Below are 21,726 nucleotides of genomic sequence, written 5' to 3'. Positions count from 1 at the left end.
AAAAAAAAAAAAAAAAAAAAAAAAGACGCTTAACTGACTGAACCACCCCAGGCACCGCTGGAAATATTTTTCTAATTTTTAGCTAAGAAATCTATCCCAATGACTTTAGTAATAGTCATTGTAACCAAATGCAATTACTATTTTGTGATCTTAATAGTTCATAGGACTTAAGTATGTTTGAAGGTGTGATGAAATAGCCCCATCTTTCCATTTGGTTATGTGGTTTGAAATCATAGCTCTGACTATTGGACATTCTCTTGATGAAACCATGAGGTAGTGCATTCTTTGGGAAATATATGCTGACGGATGGGAAAAATAATCTTAGGAAATTCTGCTTGACATATTGGTCAGATATCATCTGAACGAGTAACTTTGTGGCTTGGTCATGTAAAAAATATTCACAAAACCTGTCTGAAAGTCCTCATATTTCCAAAAAAAAAGAAAAAGCCAAACAAACAAACTTTAAAACGAAGTAGAATAAAGCTAGTAACATCCCAAGATTCTAGTTATATTACCAAACTCCCTGTGGTTAATAAGGTAATGGAACCAAACAGATATGGGAACAAAATTAATTTATACTGACACAATTCTTCTAAGAATGCATACCAGTAATCCTTGGATTTAGAAGGCATAATGAAAGAAGGTACCAATAAAATAAGGCATTTCAAGGCTATGAAAAAGACTTTCAGAAGGAAGACTGTATTTCCAATAATCCAAAGTACTTCCCAGAAGCTTGAATGACCCAAAATAGGGTTTACAAAGATTAAATTGTAATAAAGTGACTGAAAATGAAAGAGAGCAGAAGAAGATCCAGTTAAGAATACTAGTAACCAAGTATAGTGAATCTTTGGGCACTTTTTCTTAGAAAAAGCCCGATTTACAGTGCTTTTGTTGGCATGCATTAAAGTTGTTAGAAGCCCAGTTCCAAGAGGAATTACATATATTTCTGAAGCTTGGATTTTCCGCACATCCTTTAGGCATGGAGTTCATCTGGATGGGAACCTCTCAGAGATGAAGGCAAGGCCCTTTTCCGTCTTGTTGCAGGAGCACTTTGGGAGTTTGCTGCTGCTGCTGCATTGTCCACAGCTCCTAGAGGGTGGCATGGCCCTTGAATACTTGTACTCTGATCCACGTTCCTTTGCATCAGGACTGTGTTTCCTCTAATGATGAGTGGATGGAAGTCTCGCAGTGGTGTCAGGGACAGTGGGAGACAGTCCTACGTCTTCACTCAGGGCCCTCACACCCAAACCCCACCACAACTAACTTTGTTAGCCCCAGTGAAAGCAGCAAAGCTAGGTTTCAGTGGGCTTTTGTGTTCAAATGTTTTTTTGCAAAATTGTCTGAAAATTTGGGCTCTAATAGTTTTCATATAGCCTTCCTAGTCAGATCACCAATTTCTGGACACTCAATTGCTGCTTGCAAACTGGCCAATTATTTCCTGAGCTCATTTCTTATAATACTTTGCTTGACATACAAAGTAAAAGTGAGCCCACAGTTATTCTCCTGCCAACCATGTCCCCTAGAGTTACAGTCTCAGTGGGCATGTGGTCTGCTTTCCATGTTATCCCAGGCAAGTTTACCACAGGTTTTGTCACTGTGTAATTTGGGTGTCCATCTTTACAGCTCTGTGATAGATTCCTTTATAATAAGTCTTGACATCCTCTGACTTTATTTTCCAAAGCTCTTTTGACTATTATATGTTCTTTGCAGCTCTATATGAATTTCAGACTAATCTATTCAATTGCTATGAAAAAGCCTGCTGGGATCAGGAACTGAAGCTGGAGAAGTAGGTGGAAAGGGAGGAGAGGAGAGGAGAGTTGGTGGAGCAGGGAGGTCACTAGGCAATCCTCCTGAAGCCCTGGCCTGGTGGACAGAGCTTGAGGGGTATCTGCTGAAAGGTCCATAAAGAGGATGGTGGAGGTCTGTGCAGGGCTGTGATCTGGTCCTTGTGGTTGCCTCTGTGAGTTTGCAGTTGGGTATCTGGTCATGGGTTGCTGTTGGTCAGCAGGGCAGGCAGATGGGAAGAACAGCTGGACCTTGGAGGCAGAGGAGGGTGCAGAGTGGGAAGAGCAAATACAGATTGGCACCTCTTTGCTTCTCTGCATCTCTTTCTCCTCACCTCTAACCATGATGACCTTTAGAGCATAAAGTGTGCTGCTTCATTTCACTTTCCAAATCAAGTTTCTAACCCAGAACCAAACAGGGAAGAAGGTGAAAAAATGTAGTTCCAACTTAGACAGAATAAAACCATTTTCTTTTTCTCTCTGTGTCACTATCTTCATCCGACCAGCCACTAACTCCTCTTGATTCTACATCATTATTTCTGCATTATAAACCATTCCCTTTTCTGCCATTGTTCTTTGTAGTTTAATCGCTCATACATTTTATGTCTGGATTACTGTAGTAGCCTCCTAACTTGTGATTACATCAAATATGGTCATGTAGGTTGTGTACTGTGCAACTTCACAGGTGCCATTCATAGACCAGGCTTAATGGCTCTCCCTAGAGTTGTTCAGGGAACAACATGCAGAACTGTACACAGTTCCATCTCAGGTCTAGTCCCGCTTCCTTCAGTAACTTGGGTCATCCTTTTATTTATTTTTATATTTTTATTTTTTAAAGATTTTATTTATTTGACAGAGAGAGAGAGAGACAGAGAGGGAACACAAGCAGGGGGAGTGGGAGAGGGAGAAGCAGGCTTCCTGCTGAGCAGGGAGCCTGACGCGGGGCTCGATCCCAGGACCCTGGGATCATGACCTGAGCCAAAGGCAGACGCTTAACGACTGAGCCACCCAGGCGCCTCTGGGTCATCCTTTTAAAAGGCAAAATGGACCCTATCATTCTCCTGCCTAAAATTGTTAGCCTCCTATGACCTTTGGTAAAATTCAGATTCCTTAGCATAGCATACAATCCATTCATGATTAGCAGATGAGCATAGGCTCTGGAATCAGAATTTCTAAGTTGGAATTTTATCCACTTCTACAATATATGACCTTGGGCAAGTCACTTAATCTTAACTGGGCTTCTGTTTCTTTAATTGTGAAATGGGGGAGGAGGGTGAGAATAGTCCTTTCCTCATCAACTTTTGTCAGCATTCATTGAGATGTAAAGATATATTCCTTCTATAGTGCAGTCTCTCTCCATTGCCAGTGCCCACCCCAACTCTATGTTTGATCTGCACTGAACTCCTATACTACTAGTTCTCCTTGTTGTGCCCCATCCTGCCTGTGTAGCTTTACACATAACTGAATCACCCTTTTTCTCTTTCCCTGGCTAGAACCTCCTCATTCTACAGGACTCAGTGACTCATCACTCCCTCCTGGCAGCCACCTAGGATTGCCTCAGCCTCAGTGATGGTTCCCTTGGGCTGTCTCAGCGTCAGTGCTTGATTATACCACAGTGAATTCTCTTTTTCTGTCTCCCCCGCTATACACTATAGACACTCTTCCCTGCTAGACTATAAACTCTAGACCATGTTTTGCTTGAGGGTAGGAACTGTTTTACCTGTCCTTGTATCCTTAGTTCCTAATGTAGCACTGACTAAGTTTTTTTTTTTTTTTTTTAAGATTTTATTTATTTATTTGAGAGAGAGAATGAGAGCACGAGAGGGAAGAGGGTCGGAGGGAGAAGCAGACTCCCCGCCGAGGAGGGAGCCTGATGTGGGACTCAATCCTGGGACTCCAGGATCATGACCTGAGCCGAAGGCAGTCGCTTAACCAACTGAGCCACCCAGGTGCCCAGCACTGACTAAGTTTTTAAGAATGTTTGTCAGCAAGTTCTCAAAAATGTTTATTGAATTAATGGTGAGTGATGAGGGCTCTAACAGGTATTGTTATACTCTATGGAGAGAGAGAAAGATGATGGAATATTTTGGGACAATGCATAATAGCAAGAATTTTAGAATTCTGAAGGTTAGTGATTTGGTAGATTTCAAAGTATGTATGTTGCTGTTAAGAATAGAAATTCAAAAAATGGAAATTTAAAAAAAAAATTTAATTCAATTAATTAACATAATGTATTATTTGTTTCAGGGGTACAGGTGTGTGATTCATCAGTCTTACATAATACCCAGTGCTCATTATAACACATACCCTCCCCAATGTCTATCACTCAGTTACTGCATCCCTCTACCTCCCTCCCATCCGGCAACCCTCAGTTTGTTTCCTATGATTAAGAGTCTGTTATGGTTTGTCTCCCTCACTGCTTTGTCTTGTTTCATTTTTAAGAATGGAAATTTTCTTAACAGAAAGAATGAATAAGGACATTTTTTGGTTAAGGCATAGTTTACTACTATTTGCTCAACATCCATTACTTTAAGACCTCTTACAGATATTGAAACTCACAACTGTATGGTCAATTAATCTTCAACAGAGCGGGAAAGAGTGTCCAATGGGGAAAAGATAGCCTCCTCAACAAATGGTATTGGGAAAACTGGACAGCAACATGCAAAAGAATGAAACTGGACCACTTTCTTATACACAAAAATTCAAAATGGATTAAAGACCTAAATGTGAGACCTGAAACCATAAAAATCCTAGAGAACACAGGCAGTAACCACTTTGACATCAGCAGTAACAACTTCTTTCTAGATATGTCTCCTGAGGCAAGGGGAAAAAAAGCAAAAATAAACTATTGGGACTTCATCAAAATAAAAAGCTTTTGCACAGTGAAGGAAACAATCAACAAAACTAAAAGGCAACCTATGGAATGGGAGAAGATACTTGCAAATGATATCAGATAAAAGGTTAGTATCTATAAAGAATCTATAAAGAATCTATAAAGAACTTATAAATCTATAAAGAACTTATAAAACTATATATATATAGTTTTATATATCTATAAATCTATAGATCTATAAAGAACTTATAAATCTATAAAGAATCTATAAAGAACTTATAAAACTCAACACCCAAAAATGAAAATCCAATTAAAAAATGGGCAGAAGACAAGAGCAGACATTTCTCCAAAGCAGGCATCTAGATGGCCAACAGACACATGAAAATATGCTCAACATCCCTGATCATCTGGGAAATACAAATCAAAACTATAATGGGATATTACCTCATACCTGTCAGAATGGCTAAAATCAACACAAGAAACAACAGATTGGTGAGGATGTGGGGAAAGGGTAACCCTCTTGCACTGTTGATGGGAATGCAAACTGGTGCAGTCACTTGTGGAAAACAGTATTAATTTTTCTCAAAAAGTTAAAAATAGAACTACCCTATGATCCAGCAATCACACTACTGGTTATTTACTCTAAGAATACAAAAGTACTATTTCAAAGAGATGCATTCACCCTGATGTTTTTAGCAACATTATCTACAATAGCCAAATTATGGCAACAGCCCAAGTGTCCACTGATTGATGAGTGAATAAAGATATGGTGTATATATACAAGGGAATATTACTCAGCCATAAAAAGAATGAAATCTTGCCACTTGCAACAACATGGATGGAGCTAGAGAGCATTATGTTAAGTGAAATAAGTCAGCCAGAGAAAGACAAATACCATATGATTTCGCTTATATGTGGAGGTTAAGAAACAAAACAATTGAGCAAAGGGGGAAAAAAGAGGCAAACCAAAAAACAGACTCTTAACTATAGAGAACAAACTGATGGTTTTCAGAGGGGAGGTGGGTGGGGGGTGGGTGAAATAGGTGGTGGGGATTAAGGAGTGCACTTGTGATGAGCACCGGGTGAAGTATGGATGTATGATGTATGGAGGTATGAAGTATGGATTGCACACCTGAAATTAATATACAATGTGTTGAATTAAAAAAAATTTAGCACATGGGTGAGCATGAATGGGTGGGGGGGTGAGGAACAGGGGGAGGAGCAGAGGGAGAGGGATAAGCAGACTCCATGCTGAGTGGCTGAGTGCAGAGCCCTAGGTGGGACTTGATCCCATGACCTTTGATCATGACCTGAGTGAAATCAAGAGTCTGATATTTAACCTTAACCAACTAAGCCTCCCAGGTGCCCCCTAACTGGGATTTAAGTAACAAAAATATTGAATAATGCATTAAAAGTTCTTTGAAGAGTATTCTGTTTGTCAGTGGTTAATTGTATTACCAAAAAACATGAAGTAGCTATCCTTGGGAAATTATGGACCAAAATCCTAGGAACTACCTGTTAATTCTAAAATGTCTGTATGAGTTCAATCTTTTTTTTTTTAAAGTTTTTATTTATTTATTTGAGAGAGAGCATGAGAGAGAGAGTGAGATCATGAGCAGGGGGAGGGGTAGAGGGAGAAGCAGATTCCCTGCTGGGCAGGGGGCCCGATGTGGAACTTGATCCCAGGACCCTGGGATCATGACCGGAGCTAAAGGCAGATGCTTAAACTACTAGCCACTCAGGTGCCCCTCAATCATTTTTTTTTAAAGATTTTATTTATTTATTAGCATGAGAGCACAAGCAGAGGGAGGGGCAGAGGGAGAGGGACAAGCAGATTCCCTGCTGAGCACAGAGCTGGAGGCAGGGGCTTGATTCCAGGACCCTAAGATCCTGACCTGAGCCGAAGTCAGATGCTTAACCGACTGAGCCACCCAGCTGCCCCAAGTTCAATCATTTTAACAGTGGACCTTGCCTTAGTCAGTAGTTTATACCTGATGTTTCTCATGGCAATCTTTTAATAAAGAACAAGTAACACTCTGAGGGTTTTTTTTCTTTAAAATTTCAAATTTTCCATGTACTGAATATGCTTGAAATAAAGTACATCTGTTAATTTTTTTTTTAATTTTTAAATTTCTGGATCAATAATTAGGTTTCTTAAAGTTTGAAATAAAAATGTCATTGTGTGGACTAAGTATCAGAGGATATTAAATCTAAGCACTTCTGTGGGCTGTAGGTGTTGACCTTTTCCAAAAACCTGTCCCTTCTTCAAATAGGTTCTTGATTTGATATGAGGAAAAGTTTTAATAAATATGGAAATGATCACTCTCAACATCAGTATCATGCTTTGTTAAACTTATGACTCTAACTGCTATCCAATGCATCACAACTGTAAGATTAAAAAGAGTGACTTGCGTAAATATTTTTGCATCTTACAAATGAATAAAAATAAAATCTCACTAAAGAAATGGGCAAAGGGCATATCAAAGGAGTCAGAAAAGAAAAAATTAAAATGGCCAATAAATATATGGAAAAATTTTAGCCTTACTAGTAACAAAATGCAAACCAGCACAATAATGAGATACCATTTTAATCTATTTCAATAGCAAAAGGTGTGAAGAAGTGGGTATTTTCGTTTATTGCTATTGGGAGTGTAGATTTGTAGTCTTCTCTGCAATTTGATAGTGTGTGTGAAAGCCTTTAAAAATGCTTTTAGCTTTGACTTGGGAATCCCACTTGTGGGAATTTGTTCTAGGAAAATAATAGGACAAATGCAGAATGGTATACCTTTAAGCATATTTGTTGCAGCTTTGTTTTTGAAATGGCATTGGGTGGGTAACCTGCTTTTGCCTGGTTTCTGTGTGGAGGGACAGACATTTCTGGAATCCTTCTGGAATCCACTGCACACTCCACTCCAGGGGAAGAGGAGCAACTTGCTTGGTTGTGCTCAGGTTCTGCTGCTTCCGTTCTGGCACTTCCAATCACTCTGCCTGCAGAACATCTGTCCTCATTGGCTCTCTGCCAAGTGCAGCTTTTATGGGGAAGGCCTCCCCACACTGGGGAAGTTTTCCAGCTCTACCTGTGTCTGTCTAGGAAACTCTTGAACTCCAGATACTGTGTTAGGAATCTCATTGGGTTGCACCCCTGATGCATGTCCTCCATCCAACTTTTATAAATATATAAAAAATAAGGCTTATAAAAAATAAGGCTGATATTTTGATTTCTATCTGTCTGACTCCTCTCTAGTGATCAGTTAGTATTGAACCAGAGCTTCCTGACACCCCAAGAAATAAGAACAACAACAAAATAGAATTTGGATATCCAGAACTTGGGATTGATTAAAAGGATAGGGCTGTAAAGTTGGAAATGATGCGATTCAAAATAATTCTGTTGATTTATATACTGATAAATGAAGAAGATTCTAATATAGCATTTTGCATATGAACACATTTATTATATATGTATGTACACAGCTCTTTTCCTCTCTTTCTACCCCTATATTTTCTAAAGCTTCTGTAACTACATACAAAGAGATTAATTGCATTTTTGCCTCTGTATAGGCTGTACTTATGGCTGTGTTTTCCGTGTTTATGGGTGGCTGGTGTGTGCTTTCCCTTCTTTTGCTTCACAGGGAGTTTCCCTGATGGGGTGAGCAGGAAATCTGGAATTGGGTGAGCTTTTCCCAGCTGGACACCTTTGTTACATAGACACCCCTCATAGGATGCCTGGCCACTGGTTATCTGTGGCTACTGGCTTCACCCTCCTACTTTCTCGGCAGAGCCTCACCTGGTCAAAAAGGGGCTCACCTGTGGGCCCAAATGAGGCAATAGTGTCATCTTGTTCCTCTACTTCCCTGTTCTGTCTCCTGCTCAGGAAGCTGAAGCTGTTGTCTGAGGAGAACCAGTGCCTCAGTCATCCTCGTGCTGTTGGGGGTTGGGAGGATTCTCCTACTCAAGAGAATAAAACTGTGGATAATACCAAGTCCAGAGTGAGATGGTGCACAGAATTACCTCTAATTTATGGAGATGCCAAAATCATCATTTGTAATGGTTCCTGGGAATTGGAATTTTCCAAATGAGTAAAGTTTCTAGATAGCTAACATCTACTCCTTTAAGAGCCTATATTTTTTCTTTTTCTTTTTCAAGATTTATTTATTTATTTGACAGAGAGACACAGCAAAGAGAGGAAACACAAGCAGGGGGAGTGGGAGAGGGAGAAGAAGGCTTCCCGCCGAGCAGGGAGCCCGATGTGGGGCTTGATCCCAGGACCCTGGGATCACGACCTGAGCCCAAGGCAGATGCTTAATGACTGAACCACCCAGGCGCCCCTACTATTTTTTTTAAATCATTTTTAATGGATATCTTACTGAAGGGCTTTCAATTTATTTTCATAAACATTCAACATTTTCTTGATGACTCAGTCTCATCCTTATAAAAAACATTTTATTGTGCTGTAGAATGGTGATGTTCTCTGACTACATTAAGCCATGTAGTCTTGAAGAGCAGCTCCTGGTTGTACTTTTAAGGTCACACCTGTGTTTTTTAGATGGTTGGCCTACTTCCCCCGCTGAAAACTGTTCCATCGATGGTCTGTGTGCTCTGGTTGAGACCCTGCTATGCTGAATTAGCATTTGTTTCGTAAGGGCTCTGATTAGCATTAAGATTTAGTATCTTGTGACAGACACATTTCTGCCGCTGTGAGGCCATTTTCATTTGGCTCTGGGTTTGCTGTTGGGTTTCAGCCACTGTGGTTAAAGTGGTCAGTAATCAGAACTATGGTTGAATGGGCCATTCTTGTATTTTACAAGATATCCATTCACCTTTTTGACAATCCAATTAAAATTCATATTTTCCTTGACAAACAGGCTTCCTCATAGATTAATGATCACTTACATTATAATTGTAGAAATTGTGGTTCAACAAATGAAGTCAATATTCTAATCTTGTTTATAATAAAATTGAAATGTTTATGAATTTCAGGTTCTACTCCTGAGGCTGTAAGACTGGAAATCACAAGCTATTTGTAAGAGAATTCTGAGGAGACAATTGAATGATCATGTTCATTCATTTTAACTCTGTTCAACTTAATTTTTTGAAAGGTTTATTTATTTACTTAGAGAGTGCACGTGCATACTGGAGCACACACGAGCTGGAGGAGGGAGTGGGAGAATGAGAGAGAAAGAATCTCAGACTCCCCGCTGAGTGCAGAGCCCGAGGTGGGGCTTGAGATCATGACTTGAGCTGAAACCAAGAGTTGGACGCTCAACTGACTAAGCCACTCAGGCGCCCCTCTAGTCAACTTAAGAAAGTGATTATTTTATTGGTTTTCCATCACCTAAAGTATAAAGTGCAATTTCTTTAACATTCTATCAGTTAGTTTGGCTACCTAAAAGACACCCGAAACGTAGTGGTTTAAAAAGAAAGTTTCATTATGTTTTATGATTCTGTAGCTCAGTGGGCAGCTCTTTTCGTCTGAGTCAGCTTGGCTAGAGCTGGATGGTCTAGGTTTTCCTCAGGTATCTGGGGTGGCTGAGATGACTGGGGCCTCTCTACATAAGATCTTTTATCTCCAAGGGGGGCTGGCCCAGGTGGCTCATACAGTGGCCAGAAGGGCTTCCAGCAGCAAGAGAGGGCAAATTCCAGAGCAGGTAATTTTCAAACTCTGCCTCTGTTACATTTACTGATGTCCCATTGGCAAAACTAAATCACACTCGCTCTAGTGCATGAGTACAGAGTTGTAATTCATCTGGGTCATGACTGCAATGGTTTATTATAGCATGCTCCAAACTGCTATTCTAACCCTGCAGTTCCCAAACTGGCTGAGATGTCTGGAACACCTCGGGGCGTGTTGTGGGACATTTAAAAATTTCCAGGGAAACATAATTATACTCCATGACTGTTGGACATCATGCAAACGATGAGCTAGACGTAGTCCACAGTGTCGACATCATAATGATACATTCCTTTTGGTGCTGTTGTATCTTTGCAAAGCTTGGTTTTTGGTGGTTGCTGTGATAAAAAGCAAGTACAACATGAAAATTACTGCAGAACAGGGAGTGAGGGTGGTGGTGCCCAATTTGATTCCAAGATTGCAGAAGTGGTACAGTGCCAGAAGGTGCAAAGTTCTTATTATTAAGTAAATGTAGTTATTCAAGGATGAAATAAAATATTTTAAAATATGTAAAAGTATATGTGTATTATTATTCAAATTGCTGGGGCATGCATACTTACAAAGTTGTTTGGACCTGACTCCCTAGGAAATGAAACTATTAAGTATTTCTTTTGGTCTAGAGGCACTGTGAAAAAATTAACAAGACACTAAGGATGCTGTGAGCCGGGAAAGGTTGGGAGCTGCTGTTTTAACCTCATTTGCTACTGCTGAAAAAAAAAAAAGGAAGGAAAGCTAGTTTTGGGAAAAGGTGAATGGATTCAATTGTGGAGATGCTGAGTCTAAGGGCCTAGTGGGCCATTCAGGGAAAGGTATAGAGCTGGGATCCAGGCAGGAGGTTTAGAGCAGAACTACTTCCATCCCTGAATAGTCATGTGCAGGCTCTCTTTCTGATTGCTTTGGATATTGTATAAACTCAAGAATTGCAAAAGAAAAAGGTAGGGTTCTTGAAAGGGAAGGGACCTAAAAACTTGAAACTGACCTGCAAAACAAATGTTCTTGGTTTAATGTTTTTGCAAATGTTAAATGGATGCATTTGAATTTCCTTCTTACATCATGTTTTATTGCAAAGGTTCTATGGGAGAGCCATGAGGTTTACTATAGTAGAGAAGGAGAAGTGAACTCTTGACCTCTTAGCCAGGTGTTGTGCAGATAGGGGGTTTGCTTAATTACTTTATTTCCCATTTAGCACATCACTAGCTGAGCCCAGAAGATCCAGATCGTAGAGGGCCATTCATTGAATACAGAGGACACCCTTATACACACTTAAGGCTTCACAAGATTAGCATCAAGAAGTAGGAGGATATGATGTTAGGAAGGTAAAGACCTCCCTCCCTCATACATGTACCTTTTTTGGCCAAGGAGACTGTAGAATGGAATAGAAAGAGAAGATAGTGATTTGTGTTTTGTAATTTTCCCCCATGGCTTGGGGGAAATGAGAATAATAGAACAAAGAGGAAAGATATTGCCCATTTCCAAGTTGGGGGCCGTAGAAAGCTCACTTTTGTCCTGTTCACTTGTACCAGCTTGGGGGTATGACCACAACAACTTAGCTATGCACCACAGACAGGAGATCCTATGGCTTTGTTTTCCTATGCTGCTTCCAATTCCATGTTTCGTAGATGATGTGAGGAGAGCTGGTAGGCCTTCCAAGGCACCACCTGCCAACCCTGCCCCGTCAAGGCAGGTGTACAGACAGGCCAGTAGACTGGGTGAGGATCAGAGTAGTCACTCCACAGTCTGTAGCCAACATAGTAGGGGTGAAGCTGAGCTATGCAGAGGTGTTAGAAGTGTTACTTGGTCCTGACCAAGCAAGAGGCCCCCAATGAATAATGGTTGTTGTCTTGAGATCAATAGTAACTTCCTAATGCATGCCAGTGACCCCCATGAGCCTAGGAGGCTCTTCTCTCAGGGTTGTAAAGACCCATCATGATATTCCTTCTCAGATATTCAGATGTCATCTCAGGGAGAGAAACGGGAAGGAGGCAGCTGTTGAGGGCCGGCATTGACTACATAATTTTCTGGGCCCAGTGCAAAATAAAAATATAAGCCCCTTGTTAAAAAAATTAAGAATTTTAAGGCTGCAACAGCAGAGCATTAAACCAGGTGTGGGGTCCTTCTAAGAGTAAGACTGTGCAACTGCACAGGTCTCAGATCTATGAAACTGGCCCTGTTGAGAGCCTCAACATATTTTTCCCCTAGAGATTCTCAACACTGCCCAAAGAGATTGTTGAAATTATCAGATTGGATTAAATTTAAACTGCATTGGACATACAGTTAATTCTTTCCCCATTAACCAGCAAATGGGAACCTGGGAGAAATGCCAGATTAGTTTATGGACAATCAAGACATTACTGAGTTCGGTTGAGTTACATTAGTGGCTCTTCTGTAAAGACATCATTTTCTCCTTTCTATAGGAGAAAAGTTTCTGTTTAGAGAGGTTAAGGGATTGCTCAAGGTCATCCAGGTAGGTAGTGGTGAAATAAGATTTAAACCCAGGTATGACCCCAAAATTCAGACATGTTTCCACTCTTCTGATGTGAGAGCTAAATCTGAGAAATTGAACTTTAAAGTGAGATTTCTATTGAAATGTACTTTTTGAAGTACATGAAGAGTATACCTTATCACCAGTAGGAATGATACTGTCCCCTAGAGAGCATTTTGGAAAATTGAGGGGTATTTTGGTTGTCTGAGAGGATGCTGATGGGCAAAGGCTAGGGATATTAGAAAGTTGCAATTTGTAGGACAGTCCTGCACAAGGAAGAATTGTTTGATATTCTGCATAACTTTTTTCTTTAATTTTATTATGTTATGTTAGTCACCATATAATACATCATTAGTTTTTGATGTAGTGTTCCATGATTCATTGTTTTTGTATAACACCCAGTGCTCCATGCAGTACATGCCCTCCTTAATACCCATCACCGGGCTAACCCATCCCTCCATCCCCCAATTTCCCCCCCCTTCATTTTTCCCTTCCTTCTCCTAATGTCCTCCATGCCATTCCTTATGTTCCACAAATAAGTGAAACCATATGATAATTGACTTTCTCTTCTGACTTATTTCACTTAGCATAATCTCCTCCAGTCCCATCCACATTGGTGTAAACGTTGGGTATTCATCCTTTCTGATGGCTGAGTAATGTTCCATTGTATATATGGACCACATCTTTATCCGTTCATCTGTTGAAGGGCATCTCAGCTCTTTCCACAGTTTGGCTATTGCGGACATTGCTGCTATGAACATTGGAGTGCATATGGCCCTTTTCACTAGATCTGTGTCTTTGGGGTAAATACCCAGTAGTGCAATTGCTGGGTCATAGGGTAGCTCTATTTTTAATCTTTTGAGGAATCTCCACACTGTTTTCCAAAGTGGCTGTACCAACTTGCATTCCCACCAACAGTGTAAGAGGGTTCCCCTTTCTCTACAACCTCTCCAACATTTGTTGTTTCTTGTCTTGTCAATTTTTGCCATTCTAACTGGTGTAAGGTGGTATCTCAATGTGGTTTTGATTTGAATTTCCCTGATGGCTAATGATGAACATTTTTTCATGTGTCTCTAAGCCACTTGTGTGTCTTCTTTGGAGAAGTGTCTATTCCTGTCTTCTCCCATTTTTTGACTGGGTTATTTGTTTTTTGGGTGTTGAGTTTGAGAAGTTCTTTATAGATCTTGGATATCAGCCCTTTACCTATAATGCCATTTGCAAATATCTTCTCCCGTTCTGTGGGTTGCCTCTTTGTTTAGTTGACTGTTTCCATTGCTGTGCAGAAGTTTTTATCTTGATGAAGTCCCAAAAGTTCATTTTTGCTTTTGTTTCGCTAGCTTTTGGAGATGTATCTTGAAAGAAGTTGCTGTAGCCGATGTCAAAGAGGTTACTGCCTATGTTCTCCTCTAGGACTTTGATGGATTCCTGTCTCACATTGAGGTCTTTCATCCATTTTGAGTTTATCTTTGTGTATGGTGTTAGAGAATGGTCAGGTTTCATTCTTCTCTATATAGCTGTCCAATTTTCCCAGCACCATTATTGAAGAGACTGTCTTTTTTCCATTGCATATTTTTTCCTGCTTTGTCGATGATTATTTGACCATAGAGTTGAGGGTCCATATCTGGGCTCTTTATTCTGTTCCATTGGTCTGTCTGTTTTTGTGGCAGTACCATGCTGTCTTGGTGATCACTGCTTTATAATATAGCTTGAAATCAGGCAACATGATGCCCCCAACTTTGTTTTTCTTTTTTAACATTTCCTTGGTGATTCGGGGTCTTTTCTGATTCCATACAAATTTTAGGATTGTTTGTTCTAACACTTTGAAAAAAGTCATTGGAATTTTGATTGGGATGGCATTGAAAGTATAGATTGCTCTGGGTAGCATAGACATTTTAACAATGTTTATTCTTTCGATCCATGAGCAAGGAATGTTTTTCCATCTTTCTGTGTCTTCTTCAATTTCTTTGATGAGTGTTCTGTAGTTCCTAGAGTATAGATCTTTTACTTCTTTGATTAGGTTTATTACGAGGTATCTTACGGTTTTTGGTGCTATTGTAAATGGAATCATTTCTCTAATTTCTCTTTCTACAGTTGCATTGTTAGTGTATGAGAAAGCAACTGATTTCTGTGCATTGATTTTGTTTCCTGCCACATTACTGAATTGCTGTATGAGTTCTAGTAATTTGGGGGTGGAGTCTTTTGGATTTTCCACATAAAGTGTCATGTCATCTGTGAAGAGAGAGAGTTTAACTTCTTTGCTAATTTGAATACCTTTTATTTCTTTCTGTTGTCTGATTGCTGTTGCTAGGATTTCTAGTACTATGTTGAACAGTAGTGGTGAGAGTGGGCATCCTTGTCATGTTCCTGATCTTAAGGGAAAGGCTTTCAGCTTTTCCCCATTGAGGATGATATTCACTGTGGGTTTCATTCCTCTGCATAACTTTTGATTGCCTCACCTGTCGCTTGGGTAGGTGAAAACTTGTTTATAATTATGAGTCTAGAACCTAATAACATTTTACATTACCTTATCTTTTGCATGGTTTAAAAATAGGCTGAATTTTCCATAACTAAAACAACTACAAATGGAAGGAAGAGTATACTTGATTTGTTTCAAACTTTATCAAGAGATGTTCTGCATTTTGGAAAACCACATTGCCCAATGGCCATGTTGCTTTTGGCATTTGGATCGTCAATACAACACACCTTAATTTGTTAGTAGATGTCAACTTTCCATAGATTTCACATGTAGATGCATTGACTGCTTCATTAATCTTTTGGTATGGCTGTGTCTGAGCATACTGGCATATACATTATTTTATTATAAATTCTACTTTTTCTCCTTTGTGTTCTAGTCAGGGCATTTTTTGGTTTTGTTTAAAAATTGTATGTGTAGGAGTCCCCGCCGAGAGTCACCGCGGTTTCCTGCTTCAACAGTGCTTGGACGAACCCGACACTCGTACCCCACCCGGGCCGGCCGTTCAGAGCCAGCCGTCCGCCATTTCTTCGTGGCGCCTTCGGACCGCTCCAAGGCCCCCGCCGCTGCTCGCCGCCGCTCGCCGCCGCCTTTTCTCAGCCGCCGCCATGATGACCGCGTCCCCCTCGCAGGTGCGCCAGAACTACCACCAGGACTCGGAGGCCGCCATCAACCGCCAGATCAACCTGGAGCTCTACGCCTCCTACGTCTACCTGTCCATGTCTTATTACTTTGGCCGCGATGATGTGGCTTTGCAGAACTTCGCCAAATATTTTCTTCACCAATCTCATGAGGAGAGGGAACATGCTGAGAAACTGATGAAGCTGCAGAACCAACGAGGTGGCCGAATCTTCCTTTAGGATATCAAGAAATCAGACCGTGATGATTGGGAGAACGGGCTGAATGCAATGGAGTGTGCATTACATTTGGAAAAGAGCGTGAATCAGTCACTACTGGAACTGCACAAACTGGCCACTGATAAAAGTGACCCCATTTGTGTGACTTCACTGAGACTCATTACCTGAATGAGCAGGTGAAATCCATCAAAGAATTGGGTGACCACGTAACCAACCTGCTCAAGATGGGGGCTCCCGAATCTGGCATGGCAGAGTATCTCTTTGACAAGCACACCTTGGGAAACAGTGATAGTGAAAGCTAAGCCTTAGGCTGTTTTTCCATAGCCACAAGGGTGACTTCCCTGGTCACCAAGGCAGTGCATGCATGTTGGGGTTACCTTTACCTTTTCTATAAGTTGTACCAAAACATCTACTTAACTTCTTTCATTTGTACCATTCTTCAAATAAAGTAATTTGGTACCCCCCCCCCCAAATTGTATGTGTAGGTAGGTTACAATTTTGTATGGATTTCATTTTAGGACTGTATAAGGGCACTGAAAAATATTTGCTATAGAAAGGGGTGAGTCTAACAGTTTGAGAACCACTGAGGTAGGAGACATGAGTATTTCAATCAGTAAAGAGCAGAGTTATTTTTGCAAGAAAACCTTGGCGTTATTGACTTTCCCTGAAGGGCTTATTGGCTGTGAGGGCAATAGCACTGAGCCTGGTGTGAAAGAATTATTAAATCTTTTAAGAGACTATATTCTGTGTGTTAGGCACAGAATCAAGATATCTGACCTAATTTAACCAAGGAGTAGGGTTTTTCAGGTGACCTCTTTTTTTTTTTTTAAGTTAATTTTTGTCCTCTTGGCTGGACAAAGTTGTCCTTTTCATTTGAGGGAATGACCTTGGCAGGAAGAAAAGAGAAAAAACTCTTTTGACTCAGGTTTATTTTTTTCCTCTTGGGAAAAATAGCCCTTTGAAGGTAAAATATCTGTGAGACATTCATACTGCAACTCAAAAGACTCCCTGTTACTAATTGTTATGAGAAGGCTGGCATCAGGGGGGCTTCGGGCAAAATGTCCCAATCTACTGAGTTTCTTGCATGACCATTGCTTATGTAACTCCAGGATTCTGCCCTTTTTGTAGGGGGGATGTCTTACCACCTATTATTAACAATATTATATACCAGTTAATCATATAAAATTGTTAATGAAAAGGTAAAAAACTATACTTTGAGTCAGAGGGAGTAAATTCTTTGTTTTAGACATTCAGGGCCATGCCATGTAGTGACATCTATTACGGTAATTAGGGAAAAATTTTTCTCTCCTTCTTTTGGACCCTCTCCCTTCTGGAATCCTGCCCCTTCTCAAACTGCCTTCCTGCATGGGACAGTGCTTGTCCAGGGACTTGCGTCTGCTCAGTCTCTGGTCTGGGTGATGGTTATTTGAACTGGGTCAGGAAAGTGCCTCTGGATCTTCTTGGCAGGTATCCACCCCAGTGTAAGCTGCTTGGTGTAATGATTCAGAGCCCAGTCTCTGGAACCAGTCAGCCAGGATTTCAGTTCTGGCTCTACGGTTAATAGTTGTCTGACTTAAATTCTCTGTCTCAGTGTCCTCATCTATAAAATAGGAATTATAATAATACCTAATCTGAGGGTTGTGATGATTAAATGTATTAATATGCATGAATGGGAAGCAGGGAGGAAGAAAAACCTCTCTACCACACTTAACACATTTAAACGGAAGAATGTTCTTGGTTGGTGTTTTATTGCAGATTGGTTGAACCTAAATGACTTCTTTGATCTTGTGGATGGTGGGTCTAGGGGAACAGCTGGATAAATGCAAAATGGAAGGAGTCGTCAACTTGGGCTTTGGATCCAGGAGTGTCACTCTTCTCAAAAGCCACTGAAGTGTCCCCATTTCATTGAGAGTAAAAACCAAAGACTTCACAATGCCTACAGGGTCTTGCCTCATTTGGACCCCTGTGACCTCTCTGACTTTGTCATCAACTGCTTACTCTGCACTCCAGCCAGCCAGACCGGCCTTCTTGCTCTACCTCTGACATGCCAGGTGTACCCCTACCTTAGGGCTTTTGCTCTAGCTGAGCCCTGTGTCTAGAATGCTTTTCCCTTTGACATCAGCATGGCTCACTCCTGCACCTCTTTCAAGTCTTTACTCAATTCTCACCTTCTCAATGAGGTTTGTCCTGATCACCCTATTTGATATCGAAAACTGCCTCTCAACCTCTACCCAGGCACTTCCATTCCCTTTACTGAGCTCTACTTTTTCCTCATAATGCCATTGATCTTTTAATAAACCATATAATTTACTTAGGTATTATATTTACTGTTTCTGATCTGTCTTTCTCTACTAGAATAGCAATTTAAGAAGGACAGGATATTGCTTTTCCACTCATATCCTTAGAGTCTTGAGTTCTTGGCACATAGGAGGTATGTACTTAATAAATATTTATGGAATGAATGTATGATTCACCCATTGAGGCTGAGGACATTGCTGATCTAATCATACCAGGGTTTTCCTAGCAAGAAAGAAGGGAGAATAGCTATTGAATGGGCAGTTAACAATATCTGATGTGGATTCTAAAATGTCCGGCTGCACATTGGGGAAAATTGGACTATGGACTAATCAAGGAGTATTTAAGTCTTTTCCCAAATCTGGTATGCAAATTAAATGGGAGCTACATTTTATTTCCCGAACTTGTTTTATTTTTAACAAGAAGAAGAGTAGTGTATTTTCATGGACTGTATGAAAGTGGTAGCATTGAAATGGTTTTAGTCTTGCAGAGATGCCATATTACTAGGGATGGAGTGATGTAGGAAATAATGTGTAAAGACACATGGTTCCTGGCACAAAGGAAACAGGAAAGATCTCAATTTTGCCTAGGGCTATTCTTACCTTTATTTTTTTATTTTTATTTTTTTAAAGATTTTATTTATTTATTTGACAGACACACAGCGAGAGAGGGAACACAAGCAGGGGGAGTGGGAGTGGGAGAAGCAGGCTTCCTGTGGAGCAGGGAGCCTGATGCGGGGCTCGATCCCAGGACCCTGGAGATCATGACCTGAACTGAAGGCAGACGCTTAACGACTGAGCCACCCAGGTGCCCGAAAATACTTTTAATAGTCCTGGAGATGTTGCAGTCATTGGGATATTTACTCCCTTGACAATGGAGGGTCTAGATTGACAGCCCCTGGATGCTGGACTGTGATGAAGGACAAGGTATTTCATTTATGTTCAGGGTTACATAGGTTTGGGATATAAAGTATTCAACCTGAGCCTTGGGACATACTCATTCAGGGATGGGTCCTGCCTCTTTCTTCACAAAATTTAATTCCAACTGTAGGGAACGTTATTTTTTGAGAATGGTTAATCCTCACACTGTCTTTCCACATGAATAGAGATTATGGATTAATTTTTGGCTAATACAGTATGCCAAAGATAAAAAGCACTTCACTCTGAAAAATGGAAATATAAATTAAAATAATTTAAATTAAAAAATGGAGCCAGGCTTAAAATAATGGAAATCTTCAAGTGCAAGAAATGTAGAGGAAATGCAAAGCTAAAGTGGCAAGGGGGTGTAGTGGGGAAGCTGAAGGAGAACTTGGGGTGGTAGATCTGATAAAGTCCTTTTGGGCTGTAGTCTGGAATTTTAACACTCATTCAAAGTCAGGAGATGAGGTCTCAGGACTGTACAAGATAGGGAACTGGAACTGAGACCACTGCACGGAGTCAGAAGGCTTGCAGAACTGTGCCCAACCCATTGAATGGGGACTAGACAAATGTGGCTCACCAGCCCAGGAAAGCTGGGAGTAGCATCCTGATTTATCATTCTTGTGGGATGTCAAGTTGAAAAATTAACATAGGGTGCCTGGGTGGCTCAGTTGGTTAAGCGACTGCCTTCAGCTCAGGTCATGATCCTGGAGTCCTGGGATTGAGTCCCACGTCGGGCTCCCTGCTCAGCAGGGAGTCTGCTTCTCTCTCTGACCCTCTTCCCTCTCATGTTCTCTGTCTCTCATTCTCTGTCTCTCAAATAAATAAATAAAATCTTAAAAAAAAAGAAAAATTAACATATACACTGATTTAAAAGCTGAATTTTAGCAGAGACAAATGGGAAATTGTTCTCTAGAGATGACTACAGATCATACATGGGACTCCCACAGGAACAACCCTGCTGAAGATAAAAGAAATGGCAAATCCCATAAGGAAAGGTCACCTAGGAGGGGAGCCAGCAGATACAAATAATAGAATTAATACCACAGGAACTGGAGGTAATAGAGCTATCTAAAATAGACTTTATGCTTAGTATACTTAACATTTTTAAGAAGAAATAAAGAACAAAGCTGGTAGAAGAACAAGAGAGTATGAAAAATGAACCAAGAGATTAGAAAAAAAACTAAGTAGAACTTTTGGAAATATGAGACATTGGAATGAAAACTTAATAGATTAAATAGAAGGTTAGACATAGGTGAATATAACATTAGTAAATTGGAAGATAGATTTGAGAAAATCATTCAGTATAGTATACAGAGAGAAAATCTGAGAGAAACTGAAAACTTCCTACATATATCTAATAAGGTCAAGAAGAACAGAATAGAGAAAATGAGGAAGATGCAATACCTGAAGAGAAGTGGTTGATAATTTTTAGAATTGAAAAATAGAATGAATTTTCAGGTTAAAGGAGACTATCAGTCTTGGTCAAGATAAAGCCAAATTTCTATCTGGAAAGCATTGTAGAACATCTGTAGATCAAGGACAAAGAAAAATCTTAAAAGGCTTCCAGAGGGAAGAAACAGAGTACTTATTAAAGGCAATTAGACTGAGAGTGACTTCTCATCAGCGTTAATAGATGCCAGAAGGAAATGGAATATCATTTTTAAAATGCTAGTGGAAGTTCTATATATTCAGCTAAACTATAAACTGACAGATTGTTGGAGAGTACCGGTCTCAAAAACTTGATCCATAAATTAAAAAATTTTAATTTCATGGTTTCATCTGGAGATTTGTTTAGCTAAGGAGTACCAATAAGGGGTAGATGACTTTTAAATCGCTTTTGTTTCTTTTGTGTTTCTTATTCATTTGTAAGCCCCAGGGAATAGGATGAAAGTAAGAGGATGAACAGAAGCAATTCCTTACAATAACGCAAGTTGCCGTCTTTATTGTAGACAGAGGAACAGATTATTTATATGCATGCAAAACCACTACTTTTGTCTTGATTTGGGCTATATTTACTCTAAGGCTTAATATTTGTCATTGGGAGGTGAATATGTATGCTTTTGAGCCAGTAATTAACCATGGATGATCGGGAAGTATAAGGCACAATTGCCTCTCACAGTGGTGGGAAGACTCCAAAAACCAGGCGTGAGCTGCCAAAACCTACCTTGAATGGCTGTAAAGTAGTCCCCAGTGATGATATTCTAGTTTGAATAACTCAGATTTAGGGAAATATTCTGTTGAGTGATTACTGTATCTTACAGTTTACTCAGAGCTGGGGTAGGCGGAGAATTGGAGGATGTGCCCTAGAACAAGACCAATTCTTTTCTTTTTTATTTTTTTGGCATTTTCTCGTATTGTTTAGCTATTTGCACAACCTCGTTGTTTTTAACGGGGTTGGGTGGGGGCATTGTGATT

General features: G+C 40.2%; 2 pseudogenes; one reads left to right on the top strand and one right to left on the bottom strand.

Annotated features, from left to right (window-relative positions):
• Nucleotides 1-150: 150 nt before the first annotated feature.
• On the bottom strand, nucleotides 151-2,129 carry LOC112824187 (E3 ubiquitin-protein ligase RNFT1 pseudogene; annotated as a pseudogene).
• A 13,663-nt stretch (nucleotides 2,130-15,792) lies between these two features.
• Nucleotides 15,793-16,558, top strand: LOC112824115 (ferritin heavy chain pseudogene; annotated as a pseudogene).
• Nucleotides 16,559-21,726: the final 5,168 nt, after the last annotated feature.

The sequence above is a fragment of the Callorhinus ursinus genome, unplaced genomic scaffold, assembly GCF_003265705.2.
Source record: "Callorhinus ursinus isolate GAN/ISIS: 27379988/994484 unplaced genomic scaffold, GSC_fseal_2.0 scaffold9, whole genome shotgun sequence".
Taxonomy (NCBI): domain Eukaryota; kingdom Metazoa; phylum Chordata; class Mammalia; order Carnivora; family Otariidae; genus Callorhinus; species Callorhinus ursinus.
Note: the sequence above shows the minus strand (reverse complement) of the source record. Positions and strands in the feature narration are given on the sequence as shown.